Raw genomic sequence first — 19,870 nt, 5'->3', positions numbered from 1 at the left:
GAACACTGAGGATTGTCAGCAACACCAGGAACCAGAAAGGCAAGGAAGGACTCTTCCCTGGAGCCCTCAGGGAGCATAGCCCTATCTGCGGACACCTTGATTTCAGATTTGTAGCCTCTACACTGTGGGAAAATTGATTTCTGTTGTTTTAAGCCCCACAGTTTGTGGCACATTGTTAACAGCCACCCTAGGAAATTAATACACTATTTTACCCAGAAACCGCCAGCCTGATGGAGAGAGGGGATGGCCTCTCAAATGTGCTAGGGAGATACTACTAGGAGACTGTACTCTGCAACACCATCCCTCTACATATAGTGATACCATAAATCAATGTCATTTTATGGGGCTGTCCTTAAGGTAGACTATACAGACAGGCCTGGAAATCATGAAATAGAAGCACATCATCATGCTTCCTGTCATAATCAGTGACCACCTTGCAACGTTGTCCTTCTTGTCCATGCAACTTTAGGCTCTGTGCGTCTAGAGGTTCTGGTTCCTAGAGAGACAGAGCTCCCCTCGGGTGCCATAGCAATAGTTCAATGTAACTTCTTCACTTTGGGCTGCTCATGCCAAGAGACTAGCAGGCAAGAACAAGAGTCACCAACGTGACAGGGGTAACTGATTATGAGGAGGTGGCAGGGTGCAGCTACGGAGGGAGCAGAGAAGGATATTGCATTAGTCCATTCTCACGCTGCTATGAAGAAATACCCGAGACTGGGTAATTTATAAAGAAAATAGGTCCAATTGATTCACAGTTCCACATGCCGGGGGTGCATAATCATGGCAGAAGGGAAAGCAAACACAACCTTCATCACAAGGCGGCAGGAGAGAGAAGTGCCAGCAGGGAAAATGCCAGATGCTTATAAAACCATCAAATCTTGCGAGACTCACTATCACAGGAACAGCATGGGAGAAACCTCCCCCATGATCCAATCGCTTCCCACTGGGTCCCTCCCACAACATGTGGGGATTATGGGAGCTACAATTCAAGATGAGATTTGGGTAGAGATACAGACAAACTGTGTCAGATGTGTTTGGCAGCAAGGTGATTAGTGTGGACATGTCATTCTCCAGAATATAAATACATAGATGTGGCAGTCATGGCATGAAAAGATCTTGGTAACAAGTGGGTCAGATCCCTCAGGGATGAGAGCCTTACCTCATGGATGATTCTGACATCAAGGTCAACAGAGATGCTAGCACAGGTGCAGGAAAACACAGGCAGGTAGTGGAGAAGGGAGATGATGAGTATCTGTCACAGACTTGAGACCAGCTGCAACAGTGAGGGTCATGCCTTATCCCACCAACCAGAACCCTGGATGGAAAGAACTCACTGTGAGAACCAAGTGGGCTTGGGGGTATAAGGAGTGGACTGCAGTGGACGCTATGGTATTTTGTCCAGGTCCCTCCCTCTGCACTGATTCTTCCTTCCCTAGATTCTGAGTATCAGCTATTGATGGCTCATAGCCACGTCCCTCATTGGGAATTGAGCTCTGCTGCATAAAACTGCCTGGCCGATGTTGTCCCAATGTTGTCTCATCCCAGCAGGTGACCTGAAACCAGAGACTGACTGATGCATGAATACAGAGTCCCAGCTCCCTTGCCCCAATCTGGGACAGTTCCGATAGGCAACTCCTGCTCAAAGCCCCTGAAGGATCAGTTGAGGTCTCAATTGTAAACACAATGAATACCTATTGCAGTGTTCAGCAAGTCCAAATGCTTAGATGAACATAAAATATGTAGCCTAGGAGAGCTCATCTTCTGAAGAAAAAAATCAAAATGCATGTGCCACAAAATAACGTTTCAGTCAACAACAGACCAAATACACAATGATAGTCCCATAAGATTACGATGGAGCTAAAAAAAAATTCCTATCACCTAATGAGTCGTAATAGCACAACATATTACTCACCTGTAGTGCTGATGTAAATAGTAACATTGTGTACCTTCATGGCATAGGAGCAATAGGCTATCCCATGCAGCCTAAGGTGTAGGAGGTTATCCCATATAGATTTGTAAAAATACACTCTATGATGTTTGCACAACAGCAAAATCACTTCACAGTGCATTTCTCAGAACATATCTCTATTGTTAAGTGACACATGACTGTACCTATTTATTGGATAAAGTTACTCACTAGCCTAAAGTGAGTAAATTATTGAGATGAGATCACTTGAAGTATCTTATTCTAGAATAGAAATTATTTGTCTCTACTTTCTTATTTGCCTCAACTTAGAAATGTCGCATGATGTAAGAGGCTAAACATGAATCTTCAAGGAGTCATTATATTCATAAGATTAAATTATTATCTTGGGAAGTGTCTAACAGCGGGATGTGTTAACATTTCTTGTTAATAACCAAGTATCTTTTACACATAGACCAGGTGCACAAACCACAGTTATTCTTGGTTTGCTTTTGCCCCTAGCATTCCTCAGGTATCTGAATTAAAGTGGAAGAAAACAGCAACACGTGGGGAGAGCGCTGGGGAGTAACCAAGGCCCTTTTTCTCCTGCCTCTTTTTAACCAGGCCAGTAAGCTGCATCCACAGTTTACCAGGCATATTTCAGAAAGCTACTGTTATAACAGGCATTTCCTCGTCTTTGGCAGTGGGGCAAAAGCAAGAACGAGTTTGGCATTTTGTGAGGTCAAATCTGTCTTCAGTTACTAGAACCATCTGGCTTTTTGGAGGATGGCCCCAATACTCAAATGGCTGAGTATACTGTTGAGGGAAAGCCATACAGAGAAATACATTTTTACATACAGTTCTTTCTTGCAAAGAAAAGAATGACGGTCCTTGAGGACACCCTGAAGCCCAGAGTTTGCAGAAGTCATCCCAACCCCTTCCCTGGCTCTTTCTCCAGTCTGGAAGCTGTGGCAGGTGCCTCTACTGCACTCCACCCCTAGGAGACAGCCACTCCCCCAGGCCCTGCTCCCTCCTCTTCTCCTGGCTTCAGGACTAAACCCAGGGTTAAGTTGTAGCATTACCTGGCTAGGCCTGATAAGGGGGAAAATGTCTATAATTGAAGGGTTTGCAAGGAGTGTCTACAAGATTCCAGCAAGAATGAGGGGAGGACCCCAGGGACTAGATTTTGAGGGAGAGTGGCAAATGTCATCTGCTGGAGCAGATATAAAACTGAATAAGGAAGAACTTGTAGATTTGGGAGCACTCTCTCAGGACATGTTTATCGCAGCACAATTCACAAGTGCAAAATTGTGGAACCAACCCAAATGCTCATCAATCAACGAGTGGATAAAGAAACTGTGGTATATATATACCTGATAAAATACTACTCACCCATAAAAAGGAATGAATTAATGGCATTCTCAGCGACCTGGATGAGATTGGAGACTATTCTTTTTTCGTTTGTTTGAGACGGAGTTTTGCTCCTGTTGCCCAGGCTGGAGTGCAAATGGCACGATCTCAGCTCACTGCAACCTCTGCCTCCCAGGTTCCAGCGATTTTCCTGCCTCAGCCTCCCAAATAGCTGGGATTACAGGCACCTGCCACCACGCCTGGCTAATTTTTGTATTTTTAGTAGAGACAGGTTTTCACCATGTTGGCCAGGCTGGTTTCAAATTCCTGATCTCAGGTGATCCACCCACCTCAGCCTCCCAAAGTGCTGGGATTGCAGACATGAGCCACCGCGCCCGGCCTGGAGACCATTACTTTAAGTGAGGTAACTCAGGAATGGAAAACCAAACATCGTATGTTCTCACTAATATGTGGGAGCTAAGCTACCAGGATGCAAAGGTATAAGAATGATACCATGGACTTTGGGGACTTAGGGGGAAGAGTGAGCTGGGGTAAGGGGTAAAAGACTACAAATAGGATGCAGCGTATATTGCTTGGGCAATTGGTGCACCAAAATCTCACAAATCACCACTAAAAGAACTTACTCATGTACCCAAACACCACCTGTACCCCAATAACCTGTGGAAAAATTAAATAAATCAACCTAAATAAGGAAGAACTTGTAGATTTGGGGGCACTCTCTCAGGACACAGAACCAGCAAGGACACCATGAGGTGGGACACTCACCACCAGTGTGGCTATCAGCAGCCTGGGGAAAGTGATGGGTAATTAGTTGTGGAAATCCTGAGCTGCTTTGGCAGATGGGTGAGGAAGGAATAAAAGGCTGAGGGAAGTGGGCTTCTGGGACAGATAGACTATGTAAGGCTGGAAGATTCAGAGGATTATGTTCCCGGGGGGCCCAGAGGAAGCCCCCTTCACTGAGGCCATCAAGAATGAACTAGTGAAAAGCTCAGTGGTAGATCTCCTCAGAGGCCAGGAATGATGGTAAGAGGCGGATCACACACAAATATCCACGCAGATGATGTGTCAAGTGACAGGGGCCAGGCAGAAGCACTTGGTCACTAGAAGCTAGAAACTCACAGTGACCATAACACCAATGAGGTGTGGCCAAGAGTGCTTGACCCCTGGGATATGAGGAGAGGATTAAGAGAGCATGGTACCCCAAGGCCAAAATAAGCAGGCCAGCAGCCAGGGTGCTGCTTTGACTTCTACAACCCAAATCAAAAAAACCTAAAAGCCACAATCCCTTGCAGACTGAGACCAATTTCCAGATCTAGAACCCACTGACTAAAGAGGAGGCTGGGTCCTAGCGGGAAGGACCCTGCAATATCATGTCTAGTATATGCCATCACAATTCCCTTAGTCCTTTCCCAGAGAGACCCACAGCCATCTCCTTAAGTGGCTGAATACAATCAAAAGCAGAATGACCACACATGTTGAGGATTAGTGGGCTCAGGATCACCCAGTGTCATTAAAGCTTTCTAAATTCCCCTCACCCTCAGCTCTCACCTTAGCAGGTTACCTGGTGGTGTCCGTTGAACCTCAGTTCCTGAGGGGTCTGGACCCTTGGGAATCATACCTGTCCCAGCCAGCAGCACCTGCCTGTTCCCATGTACAATGAGGACCCGGAAGTGGAGTCCTTTTCTTTCCAGCCCCGTGATCAGAGACCACCAATCCACACCCTCACATCAGGCCACACTCGGTGGATTACTAGGTGCTTTGGTTGCCTCTTCTTCACCCCACTGATGAGGAAGGGATACCCTGCCCTAAACAGTATAAGATGGCAGAACACGTGACACCTGGCCCTGGACAGGCATGACCAATGGCAGTTTCTCAGTCACATAGACTCACAGCCCAGGGAGGAGGACCCTGTGCCACATGAGGCCACACTTGGGAGCAGAGTGCACTGGTCGGGGGAGGGGGAAGCAGGCTTTGTAGTGACAGGGGTAGGCGAGTTGATAAGGAGGGTATTGTGGTGGCTTATTCCAGGAGGAGAATGTGAACAGCCTGTTTGAATAATTCCAAGAGTTTGCTGGAAGGTGGAACCCATTAGGTTGAGGGCCAGGTGGGATGCAGCCCACCCACCTGTTGAGAGAACTACCTGGGTAGGAGTCTATCCCACTGGGGGGTGGAGATGGTGAGTATCTGGGGAGAGAAGAGGACTTAGAATGTTAGACCTTGGAGCCATGGAGGACCAAATGTGTCAAGGCAGCATTTGAACTTTTAGGTCTTACAATACGCCCGGTGCCCTGCTTAAATAGCTTCAACCATTGGGAAAAGTTCCTCTATCTGCAGTATTTCAAGGGCATCCCTGATGTGGCTGTAACACAGCTGTCATGCATTTGCACCCATATAATGAGCCAAGTGAATCATCAGCCAAGCTCAGGTTTCTCCTCCTCCTTCACTGATCATATGGGAGCTCCAATAAGGCTGTAGTAGGAACTGGGGCAGTGGCTCTGGTGGAACTGTGGTGGGCAACGAGGGGGTTTGGGCTACCTGCTCATGCAATCAGGCCCCTGAAGGTATTGTGGGTCCATACCTCAGCCTACCTTTTCTTTCAGGCAAAGCCAGCAAAGAGATTTACTTCTGGAAATTTTGTTCCATGGGAAGATGGTCATTGATTCCTGTGTTTCAGAATCACACCTAATTGGGGCCTAAAGGCAGCAATGGTCCCCTGCCAGCAGGTGCCAACACATGCCACAGACCCCGCAGTGAAGAGGCTGCACCTTTTTTCTATTAACTGATCAATAGTGAAAACGCCATGAGGCAACGGGTGTGAGTGGAGGGAGAGGCTGTGAGTGATAGGAGCAGGCAGCAGGGGGGCCTGAGCCATCTGCCCATAGCATTTGCTGAGCATTCTGATGTGCTCAGTGCCCAGTCTCCCATGCTATTTCTGTTTAATAATTGAATGCTTCTGTGCATGCCACCTTGATGATTCTGGCTTCTGATCGATACACCCTGTTTGCAATGATTAGTTAGTTTGCTTTCACTGCAACTTGGATTTACTGAAGAGCTCTCTCTTTCTCCTTCCCTTAATACTGGCAGCCTTATTAGTTACTTAGGGTAGATGCACCTGATAGCAATAATGTAACTTAAGCAGACCCTAAGAATGACCCCGCATGGCAGAAGCACCTGAATGTGAGTTCAGAGTGGTGAGCGAGGACAATCTGGAGATTCATTCCTTGGCTATGAGGAATATCTGAGCACCCGACCTGTCCCAGAGAACGCAGGCAACGCAGGGGTTCAAGCCCCTTTGTTTTGGGTTAAATGAAGGTTTCCAGGTGGAGATGTGAAAGGAAAATCTTGGGGCCCAAAAATCACTAAGCTAAAGGGAGAAGTCAAGCTGGGAACTGCTCAGGGCAAACCTGCCTCCTATTCTATCCAAAGTCATTCCTTTGCTCACTGAGATAGATGCATATCTGATTGCCTCCTTTGGAATGGCTCATCAGAAACTCAAAAGAAGGCAACCATTTGTCTCCCACCTACCTGTGACCTGGAAGCCCCCTCCCTGCTTCGAGTTGTCCCCGCCTTTCTGGACAGAACCATTGTATTTCTTACATATATTGATTGATGTCTCACATCTTCCTAAAATGTAAAAAACCAAGCTGTGCCCTGGCCACGTTGGGCACATGTCATCAGGATCTCCTGAGGCTGTGTCACAGGCGGGCATACTCAACCTTGGCAAAATAAACTTTCTAAATTAACTGAGACCGTCTCAGCTATTGAGGAGTTCACAGAGGGTGTTGTGAAAATGTCCTGTAAACTGCATGCTTTCTGAGGGCAGCAGCAGTTCTCCTCCCTGCCTGCAACCATGGGCCATCCTGTATGTAAGTTCCCCTCAGTAAACCCAACTCTCATTTGCTGGCTCTGGGTCTCATCTTTGGCCTCTCGAACTTGGTGCCACTCCTGTTGAAATTAATAGGAGCCTGGTGCAACAGTTATCTGGAAAATGGGCTAGAGAAATGTAGCCCCAATTCCAGGACAAGCATTGTACCACTTTCTTCAAGGTGGTATCCTTTCACTTTAGAGGGAATATTCTAATATACCCCATGCTACTAGATGTCCTTCCAGAAACATCACTTGGGGCTTCTGTCCCATCTTCTAGCAGGCATGTATTTTATTGGGATTTCTGTTGTATTTACTAATTCCTCCTCAGCAGGTGCAGTTAGAATCACGTTATCAATGTAACGACCATCTGGTATTATTTGGGATGTCAAGTTCCTTCAAGACGATATAATACGGAGGAAAGGAGAATTGACAAAACCGTGACTTAACAAAATGAAGGTCAAAGTGGGTTGTTTCTGTTTGTTTATCTGTTTTTGTCAACTCGATTGCTGCATACCAGGTTCCAGGGTTTATGTTTATTTATTCCACCAAAAATATGGCATCTGGGACCACAGCTGCAATCACCATAATCCACATTGATTACCCAAGACACTCATCTTTGATGCCAGCCAAGTAGATGATTTAAATAGTGATTCCTTAGGAACTGACCCCTTGCATTCTAATCTCCGTAATTCCCTCGGGATTACAGGGGTGCTACAGGGAGCAGTTTCAAGGATTTTACTTAGCCCTTCTTTTCCACACCAATTTTTACTTCGCAGATGAGGGAGCTGATGCGGATACTCTGCAGCTGATTAAGCATCTCTATTCTAAGCATTCAGGAATGGGACGGGAGCAACCACGGTTTGAGTCCGTGTGCTCACTGGGCCCATAGCAGGATGGACTTGGGCCAAGATTCCGACCTCCATAATCCCCACTCTGACTGGTAGACATGGTGGTAGGGGGAGGCCCCAGAGATCCACGTTAGTGCAGATACAGTTTCTTAATTGAGTCACCCTGCCCCAAACAAATTATGAGACAGAACATTGGGTACAAGTAGTTCGTTTGGGAGGTGATCTCTGAAAGCAGGAGCAGGGAAGCAGAGAGAGTGGGTGTGAGGAAGGAGGAACCAATAAAAAGACGCTGGAGAAGGCCAAGTGCAGTGGCTCATGCTTGTAATCCCAGCGCTTTGGGAGGCCGAGGCGGGTGGATCACAAGGTCAGGAGTTCGAGACCAGCCTGGTCAACATAGTGAAACCCTGTCTCTACTAAAAATACAAAAATTAGCTAGGTGTGGTGGCAGGTGCCTATAGTCTCAGCTACTTGGGAGACTGATGCAGGAGAATCACTTGAACCTGGGAGGTGGAGGTTGCAGTGAGCCAAGATCGTGTCACTGCACTCCAGCCTGGGTGACAGAGCAAGACTCCATCTCAAAAAAAAAAAAAAAAAAAAAAAGACACTGGAGAGCTGGTGTCCACTGTGGACAAGCAGGGTGTGCTCCCTCTAAAGTCTATCCCTGAAGGGCAAGAGGCCACAACACTCACCCGCTGACTCCTACACTCCATTGGTTGATGTTTGCTTCCAAGGAGTCAGCCTCACCACCTTGCTTCTGGGAGGCTTCTGCGTGCAGGCTAAGTCCTCAGTCCTCACTGCTGCGAAGCAAGCCCTGAGGCAGGAGCATGGAGACAGTGTGGAATGCCACGCTGTGGGGTGCATGAAACTGTCCTGCTGAGCTGAAGCTGAGGTCAGAACCGGACCCCAGAGAACGGGAACTTCCCCAAAGCCAGTGCCTAAAATGTCCTGCAGGGGTGCACATTTCCCTTGCACGTTGGTAGGGGGCCAGGGGTCTCCCTGCAGACATTTGAAGGGAGATGTGTAGTTTGCAGGTATGGCCACATTGTGGGGAATTTCCCCAAAGGGGCCCGGCCTTCTCTTCAAGCAAGAGGCCCCAGGACTGGGAGCAGGTCCGGTGAGGGGCTTTGAAACTCAGCTGTAGGCTGGGCGCGGTGGCTCACGCCTGTAATCCCAGCACTTTGGGAGGCTGAGGTGGGTGGATCACCTGAGATCAGGAGTTTGAGACCAGCCTGGCCAACATGGTGAAACCCCGTCTCTATCAACAATACAAAAATTAGCCAGGCATGGTGGCGTGCTCCTGTAGTCCCAGCTACTTGGGAGGCTGAGGCAGGAGAATCTCTTGAACCGGGGAGGTAGAGGTTGCAGTGAGTCGAGATCATGCCATTGCATTCCAGCCTGGGCGAGAAGGGCAAAACTCCACCAAAAACAAAAACAAAAACAAAAACTCAGCTGTGGCAACTTGAGTCTAATTTCTGCCCACCAGACCCAGAAACGTTTTTATTATTATTATTAAAGTTAACACCTTATTCAATTGCCCATATATTCTGTTCCTAAGGTTCCTTAATTGACAAGCTACCTCCTGGGACCCTGGGATCAAAATGCTTTGATTTTCTCTTTCCCTAGAGCCTATTACATAAATTTTGTCAACCATGTCTCTGACAGTTGTTTCCTCTCTGGGACCCCTTCATTTCCATTTAAAGCAGGAGCCCAGTTCGATGTGTCATTTTTCTTTCATCCTCTCTATCATACATACAACAGCTTCCAACTTTTCAAGGATGGGCTGGGTGCAGTGGCTCACACTTGTAATCTCACACTTTCGGCGGAAGCCAGTGGAATGCTTGAGCCCAGGAGTTCAAAACTAGCCTGGGCAATGTGGTGAAATCTTGTATCTACAAAAAATATACACACACAAAAATTAACTAGGCATGGTGGTGCATGTCTGTAGACCCAGCTACTCAGCAGGCAGAGGTGGGAGGATCATTTGAGCCTGGGAGGCAGAGGTTGTGGTGAGACAAGATCACGCCGCTGCACTCCAGCCTGGGTAACAGAGCAGGATCCTATCTCAAAAAAAAAAAAAAAAAAAAAAAAAAAAAAAAAAAAAAAACTTTTCAAGGATGTTTCTGTTAACAATGCACTTCTGATTTTTTTTTTAAATCTATTTTGGAAAATTTCAAACACACATAAAACTAAATCGACTGGCATACACAATTTCACATACTCATCACCATCACATATGGTGCCCTTCAGATGACACATACTCAGGGGCAAGACTCACAACTTATTTTCATATTTGTTCTCTTATTTTTTGGAAAAGTTGCTGGTTTGTGAAAGACTACAGACATTAGGAAGTGACATTTGGCCCTGGGCCCCAGTGGACAGAAAGCCTCTGGTTTTTCTAAGCGCAGATATTGTGATTATATCTAGGACCCATTCTGTTCTTTACTTAGTTATTCTCTTTTCCATATCTCTTCCTTCAAAAACATTTTTTAATTAAAATATACTTTAATATATTTGGTATTAACACATGAAAACTTTTTAGATGAAAGATCCAAAGGAACAGGGGCATGTAGTCCATGGAGACTTGTTCTCATTAATTCTTATCATCTTCTCTCTTGAACAAGGTTCAGGCATATATAACACATACGCTGTGCCCCTGGGAAAGTGAACAGAAACAGTCCTGATGGGGACAAATCTCCATGTGACATGACCAAGAAACCGGGCAAAATTTCTCTCCTTCCACAGCCCAGAAGACAGCATTGTCCTAAGACTAGACTCAGTACTACCAAGACACATCACCAATTGTAAGTAATGAGAACACACAGACCTGTGGGGGGAGAAACTCACACTGGAGCCTATCGGAGGGTGGGGTGTGGGAGGAGGGAGAGTATCAGGAAGAAGAGCTAATGGATGCTGGGCTTAACACGTAGGTGATGGGATGATCTGTGTAGCAAACCACCATGGCACACATTTACCTAAACAAACCTGCACATCCTGCACATGTATCCCGGAACTTAAAATAAAAGTTGGAAATCAGAGTGAATCAAATACCTTTATATCCTTGAAGTTTCAAAGCAAAATCTACAATTACAAAAGTAAGCCACAGAGTGCTTTGGAGTGACCTGTATTTTCTGAGATGGGTGTGTCCAGCAAATCGTAGCTCAGCACGTGACTTATTCGGAAGGGGTGACACCAGAAACACCGCCGGGATCAGGAAGAAAGCTGACTCTTTGGACTCTTACTCCAAGTCTCCTTGGGCCAGATTTCCAACAGTTGCTCAACTCACTTCTCAGGTCAGAAGTAGCGCCTGGCGCGGTGGCTCACATCTGTAATCCCAGCACTTTGGGAGGCTGAGATGGGCAGATCACTTCAGTGCAGGAGTTTGAGACCAGCCTGGGCAACATGGCAAAACCCCATCTCTACAAAAAATACAGAAATTAGCCGGGCATGGTGGTATGCACCTGTAGTCTCAGCCACTCAAGAGGCTGAGGTGGGAGGATCCCCTGAGCCCTGGGGAGGCCGAGGCTGCAGTGAGCCGTGATAGCACCACTGCACTGCACTCTAGCCTGGGCGACAGAGTGAGACCCTGCCTAAAAAAAAAAAACAAAAAACAAAAACAAACAAAAAAAAAGAACAAAACAAAACAAAAAAACAAAAGAAGAAGTAGCATGTTGGCGGGGAATGGGGACTGGCAGCTAGGGGAAGGCAACTGAGGGATGGTGTGACATGATAGTGACAGGTGCGAGGAAAGGCAGTAGGCTGGTGCAGTGAAAATATGCATGGAGTCCATGCAGAGTGAATGGCTTTAAAAATGGGTCAAGTTCAGATCCCATAGGTTGTGAATGTGGAAAGAGTGATTCATCATGTTTCGATAAGAGCTCTAGATGAGCACAGCTTAACTCCAAAGCACACGTTACTCTTTAAGAGGCCAAGCTCTGTAGGTAATTGTTAGAGGATTGCCATATTAATGTCATGAGTCATCTCCACTCAACTGAGAGGACGCAACTGTGAGCTGAGTTTTCAAACCCCTCCCTGGATGACTTCTCTACTTCTCTCCACATTGTAGCCATGGTGCTGATTCCTCAGGAAGTCAGCACTGACTCATGGATGGAGCATCAACCTCTCAGCCTGGATTCCAGTCCTGACCCTGACAGATTAGCTCTGTGACCACTGCTAAATGCTCTCCTCTCACTTATAAAACTGGACAATCGTGTCCACCCTGCCTCAGAGTCGCAGCGTGGGGGTAAGGATCAAATGCTTCTGTGGACAGGAATAAGCATCACAGCCTGAATGCAGCAAAATCTCATCATAGTGTCCTAAGAAACTGACAAAAGCACAATGAGCCCTGCTACCCTGTTCCTTCTAATGAGGTTGATATTGCTCTGTTCTCAAGGTGCTGTGATTTTCCTCAGTGCAAAACTCTTTTTTTTTTTTTTGAGATGGGAGTCTCGCTTTATTCCCCAGGCTGGAGTGCAGTGGCACGGTCTCCGCTCACTGCAAGCTCTGCCTCCCAGGTTCACACCATTCTCCTGCCTCAGCCTCCCGAGTAGCTGGGACTACAGGCGCCCGCCACCATACCCAGCTAATTTTTTGTATTTTTAGTAGAGAGGGGGTTTCACCATGTTAGCCAGGATGGTCTTGACCTCCTGACCTTGTGATCCGCCCGCCTCGGCCTCCCAAAGTGCTGGGATTACAGACATGAGCCACTGCGCCCGGCCAAAACTCTTCTTTAAAGGAATACATAATATGACTCGCCAACGATTAGTGGTGTCTACACTTTAGCCACATTTTCCAATAGTGGGGGTGGGTTTCATGGAGTCCATTCAGCTAAGACCCCAATCATATCCTAAGGAGCTGGCCATCTGCATGCTCATATCACACATGCAAGGGGGTGATATCTGCCTAGTTCTTTAAGGCACCTTGATCCCTGACAGCACAACCTGTAGGCTGTTCTACAGGTTGAGCTTCTAACATCACAGATATTAAAAGCAGTCATCCAGACTCACAAGACTCCCCTGATGCTGACTGCCTGGACTGTTTCTCAACTGCTTCATTTTAAATCTTCCCCAGACTCAAGACTTCACTTTTGCCCTAACCGCAGTCTCTGTCTAGTAAATGTTCCTTTCCATGCTCACACCTTGGTTTTCCTATGAGAATGTCCGTTTAACTCTCCCCTGCCATTCCTGGCATCCTTTGCTGCCTTGGTGTCCCAGTTCAACTCTCAACCTAGGCTTCACTGGTGCACTTCCATACCAGACATTAGGCCATATACAGCACTCACTCAGCTATGCCATTTTGTCTCATTTGTCTCATTTGAGCTTATGGAAAATGTTGGAGCCAGGAGCACTGCTTTGGGCGAGTTGGCTCTCTTATCCAAGAGGACCCAAGTTTAACCATCTCTACAAAGCAAAGTTGGACTCCAAAAGTATGTTTCAGATTGTTTTCTGAGGGTCCCTAGTGTCCAGATGTAGAGATTCTGAGCAGAATAGGCTTCAAGCGAACACTCTTGCCAGCAACAAGAGCATTTTAGTTTTTGTCCATCCATATAGGAGTTCTACATAAGATGTTGTTCTTAAGCTAATTGAAAACCATTTTCCAAAATAATCTCTTGGGTCTCTTCCATCGTCAGTGCCATGAACATGGTTGACCTCACTATCACCAAGCTTCCCCCAGCCAGGCTCACTGGCGGGAACCACAGCCCTGATGCTGACTGTGTGACAACCTTGAGTGGCCATCACCAACTTGGGAAGAGCTATCTGAAGACCTGAAGACCTAGCCATAACCAGAAGGCAAGAACAGCCTCCTCAGGAAGCAAAAACCAGCATATGCTACACCCGCCAAGTGCAGGCCCAACTGGTGGTTGCTCTTTGGAATAGGTTTGAAAGACTAATTAAAACAAGAAAGAAAATAAACACTGACTTGGGCCATGGCTACCATAGGTAGTGTTGCCCCACCAACATTTGGACCCCACATAGGCAAGAGGATAGCTAAGACTTCTACCTAGTAGAGTATTTCTCAACACCTAAATCATGCCTTCCTCTGATGACTGTTACATGTTCATTTTCATTTCTCATCCTCATTCCAAATAGGAACATCATCGCCCCGTCATCAATAAATGACTGAATTCTGACTCTTGAGCCAAAGAAAGACATTGCGTCTGTATCTAACATTCTAACCTTTTGTCTCATTTAAGCTTATCCCATCTTTTCACTGTCCTGCAAGGCTCCCATCCTCTCATTCATCACAAGTATTAGGACAATAGTAACTTTCTGATTTTTGCCCCTAACTGTCCCTTTTATCTAGATCTTCCAGGAGGAAGCAAACTACATTCTTTGAGGCCCATGAAGCAGTGACTAATGCTCATCTGAATAAAAATGGGGTGAAACCATGAGAATAGGTCAAGGCCTCATATTCCACCCCTGAGAATTATGAGATTTCTCCAAGGTTAAGCTCAGTCACTCAGAAAAATAATGTAATGGCATAGCTAAGTGAGTGCTGTATATGCTCTGAATGTATGTATGCAACAACCATCTGCTGCTCTATGTATTATTTTGCAGTCATTTTTAACCACGAATGCCGTTGGCTGCAAGAATGGCGGGCGAGCAGTGACTCCAAAACAAGATAATCTCACATAACAAGAACCCTGGGGACAGGAGGCCTAGGGCTAGTGTAGGGGCTTGGTGGTACCATCGTGTGCGTGTGCATGTGTGTGTGTGTGTGTGTGCATGCGCATACTCCATGCAAATATACATAAAGTGCTTGAGAAATTGAATTGTGGAGTATTTAGGTTCAATGTCTCCAGAGTCACCAGAACTAATGTATTTCTCATGATACTGTATTTCTCATGTACTTGAAATGATTATGTATTATCATTTCAAAAATGCATTTTTTACAGGAAAAGTATTTGAGGTTTCCATAATTCTTTTATAGAATTTGGTGTGCTTCACCCAGAAAAATAAGTCTATATAAATGAAAGAAAGGCCGGGTGCGGTGGCTCATTCCTGTAATCCCAGAACTTTGGGAGGACGAGGTGGGTGGATCACAAGGTCAGGAGATTGAGACCATCCTGGCTAACACAGTGAAACCCCGTCTCTACTAAAAATACAATAAAAAAAAATTAGCTGGGTGTGGTGGCATGCACCTGTAATCCCAGCTACTCGGGTGGCTGAGGCAGGAGACTTGCTTGAACCCAGGAGGCGGAGATTGCAGTGAGCCCAGATTGCGCCACTGCACTCTAGCCTAGAGGACAGAGCGAGACTCCGTCTCAGACAAAAAAAAAAAAAAAAAAAAAAAAAAAAAATGAAAGTAATGGCATTACTGTGTAGAATATGACATCTCAAACTTCAAATTCCAAGTGCTTGATGTTTTCCCTGCTAGTTTACTCTGGAATCAATTGTAAAAGGGAGAAAATACTGTGGATCAAGGCAAAGACATTTGAACCAGATACAAAAATCAAATAGAGGCTCTGACACCAGGTAGAGAAAATTTTAGGGGAACAAAAGATTCAGGTGAAAATGCTTCCTGAATCCCTCAGAAATGTGACACCCAGAAGGTGACAGGGACTGAAAACTTCAGCAGCAGTTGCTAGACCAGAACCCCCAGGGAGAAAGTCAGGTTAATCAAGGAAAGAGAGGCCCCCGTCTCCATGCCAGGAAGTTATTAGAAAAAAAGATGCTTTTTTAAATGAGCGAAAATACAATAAACACTTCATATGTGACATGCATAAACGTGGCAAAACCCTCAACCCCATGAATCAGGGAGATGCAAATCAAAATTACAGTACAATCTCACTATTTATCTGCCAGAATGGCTAAAATGGAAAAAACTGGCAATAGAACCCCCATGGCGGTGTGAAGCAGTACAACCACTTTGGAAAACTGGCAGCATCTGTCAGAACCAGACACGTGCATATCCTACAACCCAGCAATTCCACTGCTGGGTCTGTATCCTACGGAAATGGATACATCCATTCACCAAATGGCATATATGGAACTATTTAGAATCATATATTTGTAATAATAAAAAACTGAAAACTGCCTAAGTGCCCATCAGTAGCAACATAGATAAACCACCGAAGTGCCTTTACGCAATGGAAGGCTGGGTTATAGCAGTGTAGACGGAGAGGCCACACCTGGCAGCAATATAGATGGATCACACAGACATCATTTTGATCAGAGGATGCCAGACACAAAATATGACCTATTATGTGATTCCATTTGTGTTAATTCAATAACAGGAAAATGACCCTAAAGTATCAGAAATCAGGACAGGATAACATTTGTTATCCTGTTGGGGAAACAGTGACCAGAAATGGAGGCAGGTGAGGTTCTATTTCCTGCTGGTTATACAGGTACGTTCTCCCTGTGAAAATTCTTTGAGCTGTACACTTATGATTTGTGCACTTTATTATATACCATGCCTTATCATTATGTTCTGCTTTATATATTATACTTCAATAAAAACTTCAGCAATAAATGCAGCTCAGTATTGCCCAGTTTAAAGTGGTCTCATTCAGATTCATGACCCCCTCCAGCAATAATTACCTTTAGCCAAATTAGGGACTCATGATTATTTTGAAACCACTTATTTAAAAATATGAAGAATAATTTGGGAGGCCAAGGCAGGCAGATCACCTGAGGTCAGGAGTTCCAGACCAGCCTGGTCAACATGGTGAAACCCCATCTCTCCTAAAAATACAAAAATTAGCCAGGCCTGGGGGCATGTGCCTGTAACCCCAGCTACCAGGGAGGCTGAGGCAGAAGAATCGCTTGAACCCGGGAGGTGGAGGTTGCAGTGAGCCGAGATCACGCCATGGTACTCCAGCCTGGGCAACAAGAGTGAAACTCCATCTCAAATAAAAAAAAAAAAAAGAAAGAAAAAGAAAAAAAAAAGAAAAATTTTCAAGCTTCTCGAAACATTGAAATAATAAAATGAGAATGTGAATGTCATAACTCACCTATTGCAAACATTTTGCTACCCTACCTTTCTCTCACTCTCACACACACTTGCGTATGTACGTATGTATGTTTCTTAGTCCATTTGGGTTGCTATAGTAACATACTATAGACAAAGTGGCTTATAAAGACAGAAATTTATTTCTTACAGTTCTGAAGGCTGTGAAGTTCGAGATTAAGGTGCCAGAACATTCAGTGTCTGGTGAGAACCTGCTTCCTTATTTATAGCTGATGCCTTGTTGCTCTGTCATTACGTGGCAGTAGAGCTCTCTGGAGCCTCTCTTCCAAGGGCATTAATCCATTCCTATGGGCTCCACTGTCATGATCTAACTACCCCCCAGTACCATCACCTTGAGGGTTAGGATGGCAACATATAAATTTTGGGGAGACACAAAGACTCAGACCCTACCATTCTGCCCCTAGCACCCCAAAATTCATGTTGTTCTCACATGCAAAATACATTCATTTCCAGCATCAACTTTAAGGTTTAAAGTCCAAATTCTCATCTAATTATCACCTAAATAAAATATGGTAGTCTAGCCAGGCGCAGTGGCTCACGCCTGTAATCCCAGCACTTTGGGAGGCTGAGGCAGGCGGATCACGAGGTCAGGAGATTGAGACCATCCTGGCTAACACAGTGAAACCCCGTCTCTACTAAAAATACAAAAAAAAAAAAATTAGCCATGCGTGGTGGTGGGCACCTGTAGTCCCAGCTACTCGGGAGGCTGAGGCAAGAGAATGGTGTGAACCCAGGAGGTGGAGCTTGCAGTAAGCCAAGATCATGCCACTGCCCACCAGCCTGGGCGACAGAGTGAGACTCCACCACATAAAAAAAAAAAAAAAAAAAAAAAAAAGAAAAACAAAAAAAAAGTGGTAGTCTCAAGGTAGAATTCATATTGAGGCAAAATTCCTCTCCAGCTGTGAATCTGCAAAATCAAACAAGTTATGTGCTTCCAAAATTCCATGGTGGGACAGGCATAGGACAGATATTTCCACTCCAAAAGGGAGAAATAGGAAAGAAGACAGGAATAACAGGAATTCTATCTTATAGAAATAAAAGCACTAGTAAGTACAAAAAAAATGTTTATTGCGGTGTTTGTGGTAGCAAAAACTAATCAGCCCTATTGGTGAGCATTCAGGTCTGGTTCAATTAAGTATGGCAAAGCCATGTTGTTGAATGTGTAATAATTATTATTTTTTTGTTTTGTTTATTTTGAGAGAGTCTTGCTCTGTCACCCAGGCTGGAGTGCAAAGGCTCCATCTTGGCTCACTGCAACCTCCGCCTCCTGGGTTCAAGCGATTCTCGTGCCTCAGCCTCCCGAGTAGCTGGGACTACAGGCACGTGCCACCATCCCCGGCTAATTTTTGTATTTTTAGTAGAGGTGGGGTTTCACCATGTTGGCCAGGCTGGTCTCAAACTCCTGACCTCAAATGATCCACCCACCTTGGCCTCCCAAAGTGCTGGGATTACAGGCGTGAGCCACCACACCCAGCCTATAATTATTTTTAAATTTAAATATATCCATATTGATTTGGTGACATGCCATGATATTATATGGGAAGAAAAATAATTTTCTCTTTCATCCTTCATGCATTCTTAGCTGAGACTCCACGTAACACAACACAGATTAACAAAAGAAAAACAAACAGAAGTTTAATAACATATATCCCTCCTATACATGTGGGAGATACCCAAAGAAATTAGTAAACCTCTACTGATGGTCCTCAACTTATGATGGTTTGACTGAAAATTTTCTGACCTTTGCCAGGTGCAGTGGCTCATGCCTATAATCCCAGCACTTTGGAAGGCCGAAGCAGGTGGATCACCTGAGGTCAGGAGTTTGAGAGCAGCCTGTCCAATATGGTGAAACCCTGTCTCTACTAATAATACAAAAATTAGCCGGGTGTAGTGGCGGGTGCCTATAATCCCAGCTACTCGGGAAGCTGAAGCAGGAGAATCGGTTGAACCCGGGAGGTGAAGGTTGCAGTGAGCTGAGATCGTGCCATTGCACTCCAGCCTGGGGGACAGAGCGAGACTCCATCTCAAAAAAAAAAAAAAAAAAAAAAGAAAAAAGAAAAAAAAGAAAAGAAAATTTCTGACCTTATGATGCTGTCGACACTGTGAAATCATTCTGTTTTTTACTCTCAATAAATTACAAAGTATATCCAACACTTTAGTGTAAGTAGGCATTGTGTTAGATGCTTTTGTCCAGCTGTAGGCTGATGCAAGCGTTCTGAGCAGGTTTAAGGTAGGAGAGGCTGAGCTATGATGTTGGTAGGTTAGGTGCATTAGATGCATTTTGGACTTATGATATTTTCAGTTTACGATGGGTTTACTGGGAGGTAACACCATCATATGTCAAGGAGCATCTATAGATCTGAAAGAAGGGGCATTGACTTAAGATTTAAATACCATTGTTCTCTGAAACTAAAAAAGAAAGTTGCAGTGGATGGGAGGGAAGCCCAGTTAAAGCAATCTGGCTAGGAAAGGCACCTTAAACAAGGGAAAGGTTTGTTCTGCTTATTTCAAGTGGTGCCTTTTCAATTAATAAAAAAGTCCCTAGTGATTTAGTCATCCTTCTCTTCCTAGTGTAGTGAGGAAGACACTCTTACAACTGGAAGTTTCCTTTGCAGACACAAACATCTCTCTCTTTTTTTTTTTTTTTTTTGAGACGGAGTCTCGCTCCATTGCCCAGGCTGGAGTGCAGTGGCGCAATCTCGGCTCACTGCAAGCTCCGCCTCCCGGGTTTGTACCATTCTCCTGCCTCAGCCTCCTGAGTAGCTGGGACTAAAGTTGCCCGCCACCACGCCCAGCTAAATTTTTGTATTTTTAGTGGAGACGGGGTTTTACCATGTTAGCCAGGATGGTCTTGATCTCCTGACCTCGTGATCCGCCCACCTCAGCCTCCCAAAGTGCTGGGATTACAGAC

Source organism: Pongo pygmaeus, chromosome 6 (assembly GCF_028885625.2).
Source record: "Pongo pygmaeus isolate AG05252 chromosome 6, NHGRI_mPonPyg2-v2.0_pri, whole genome shotgun sequence".
Lineage (NCBI taxonomy): Eukaryota > Metazoa > Chordata > Mammalia > Primates > Hominidae > Pongo > Pongo pygmaeus.
This window is presented reverse-complemented; position numbering follows the sequence as displayed.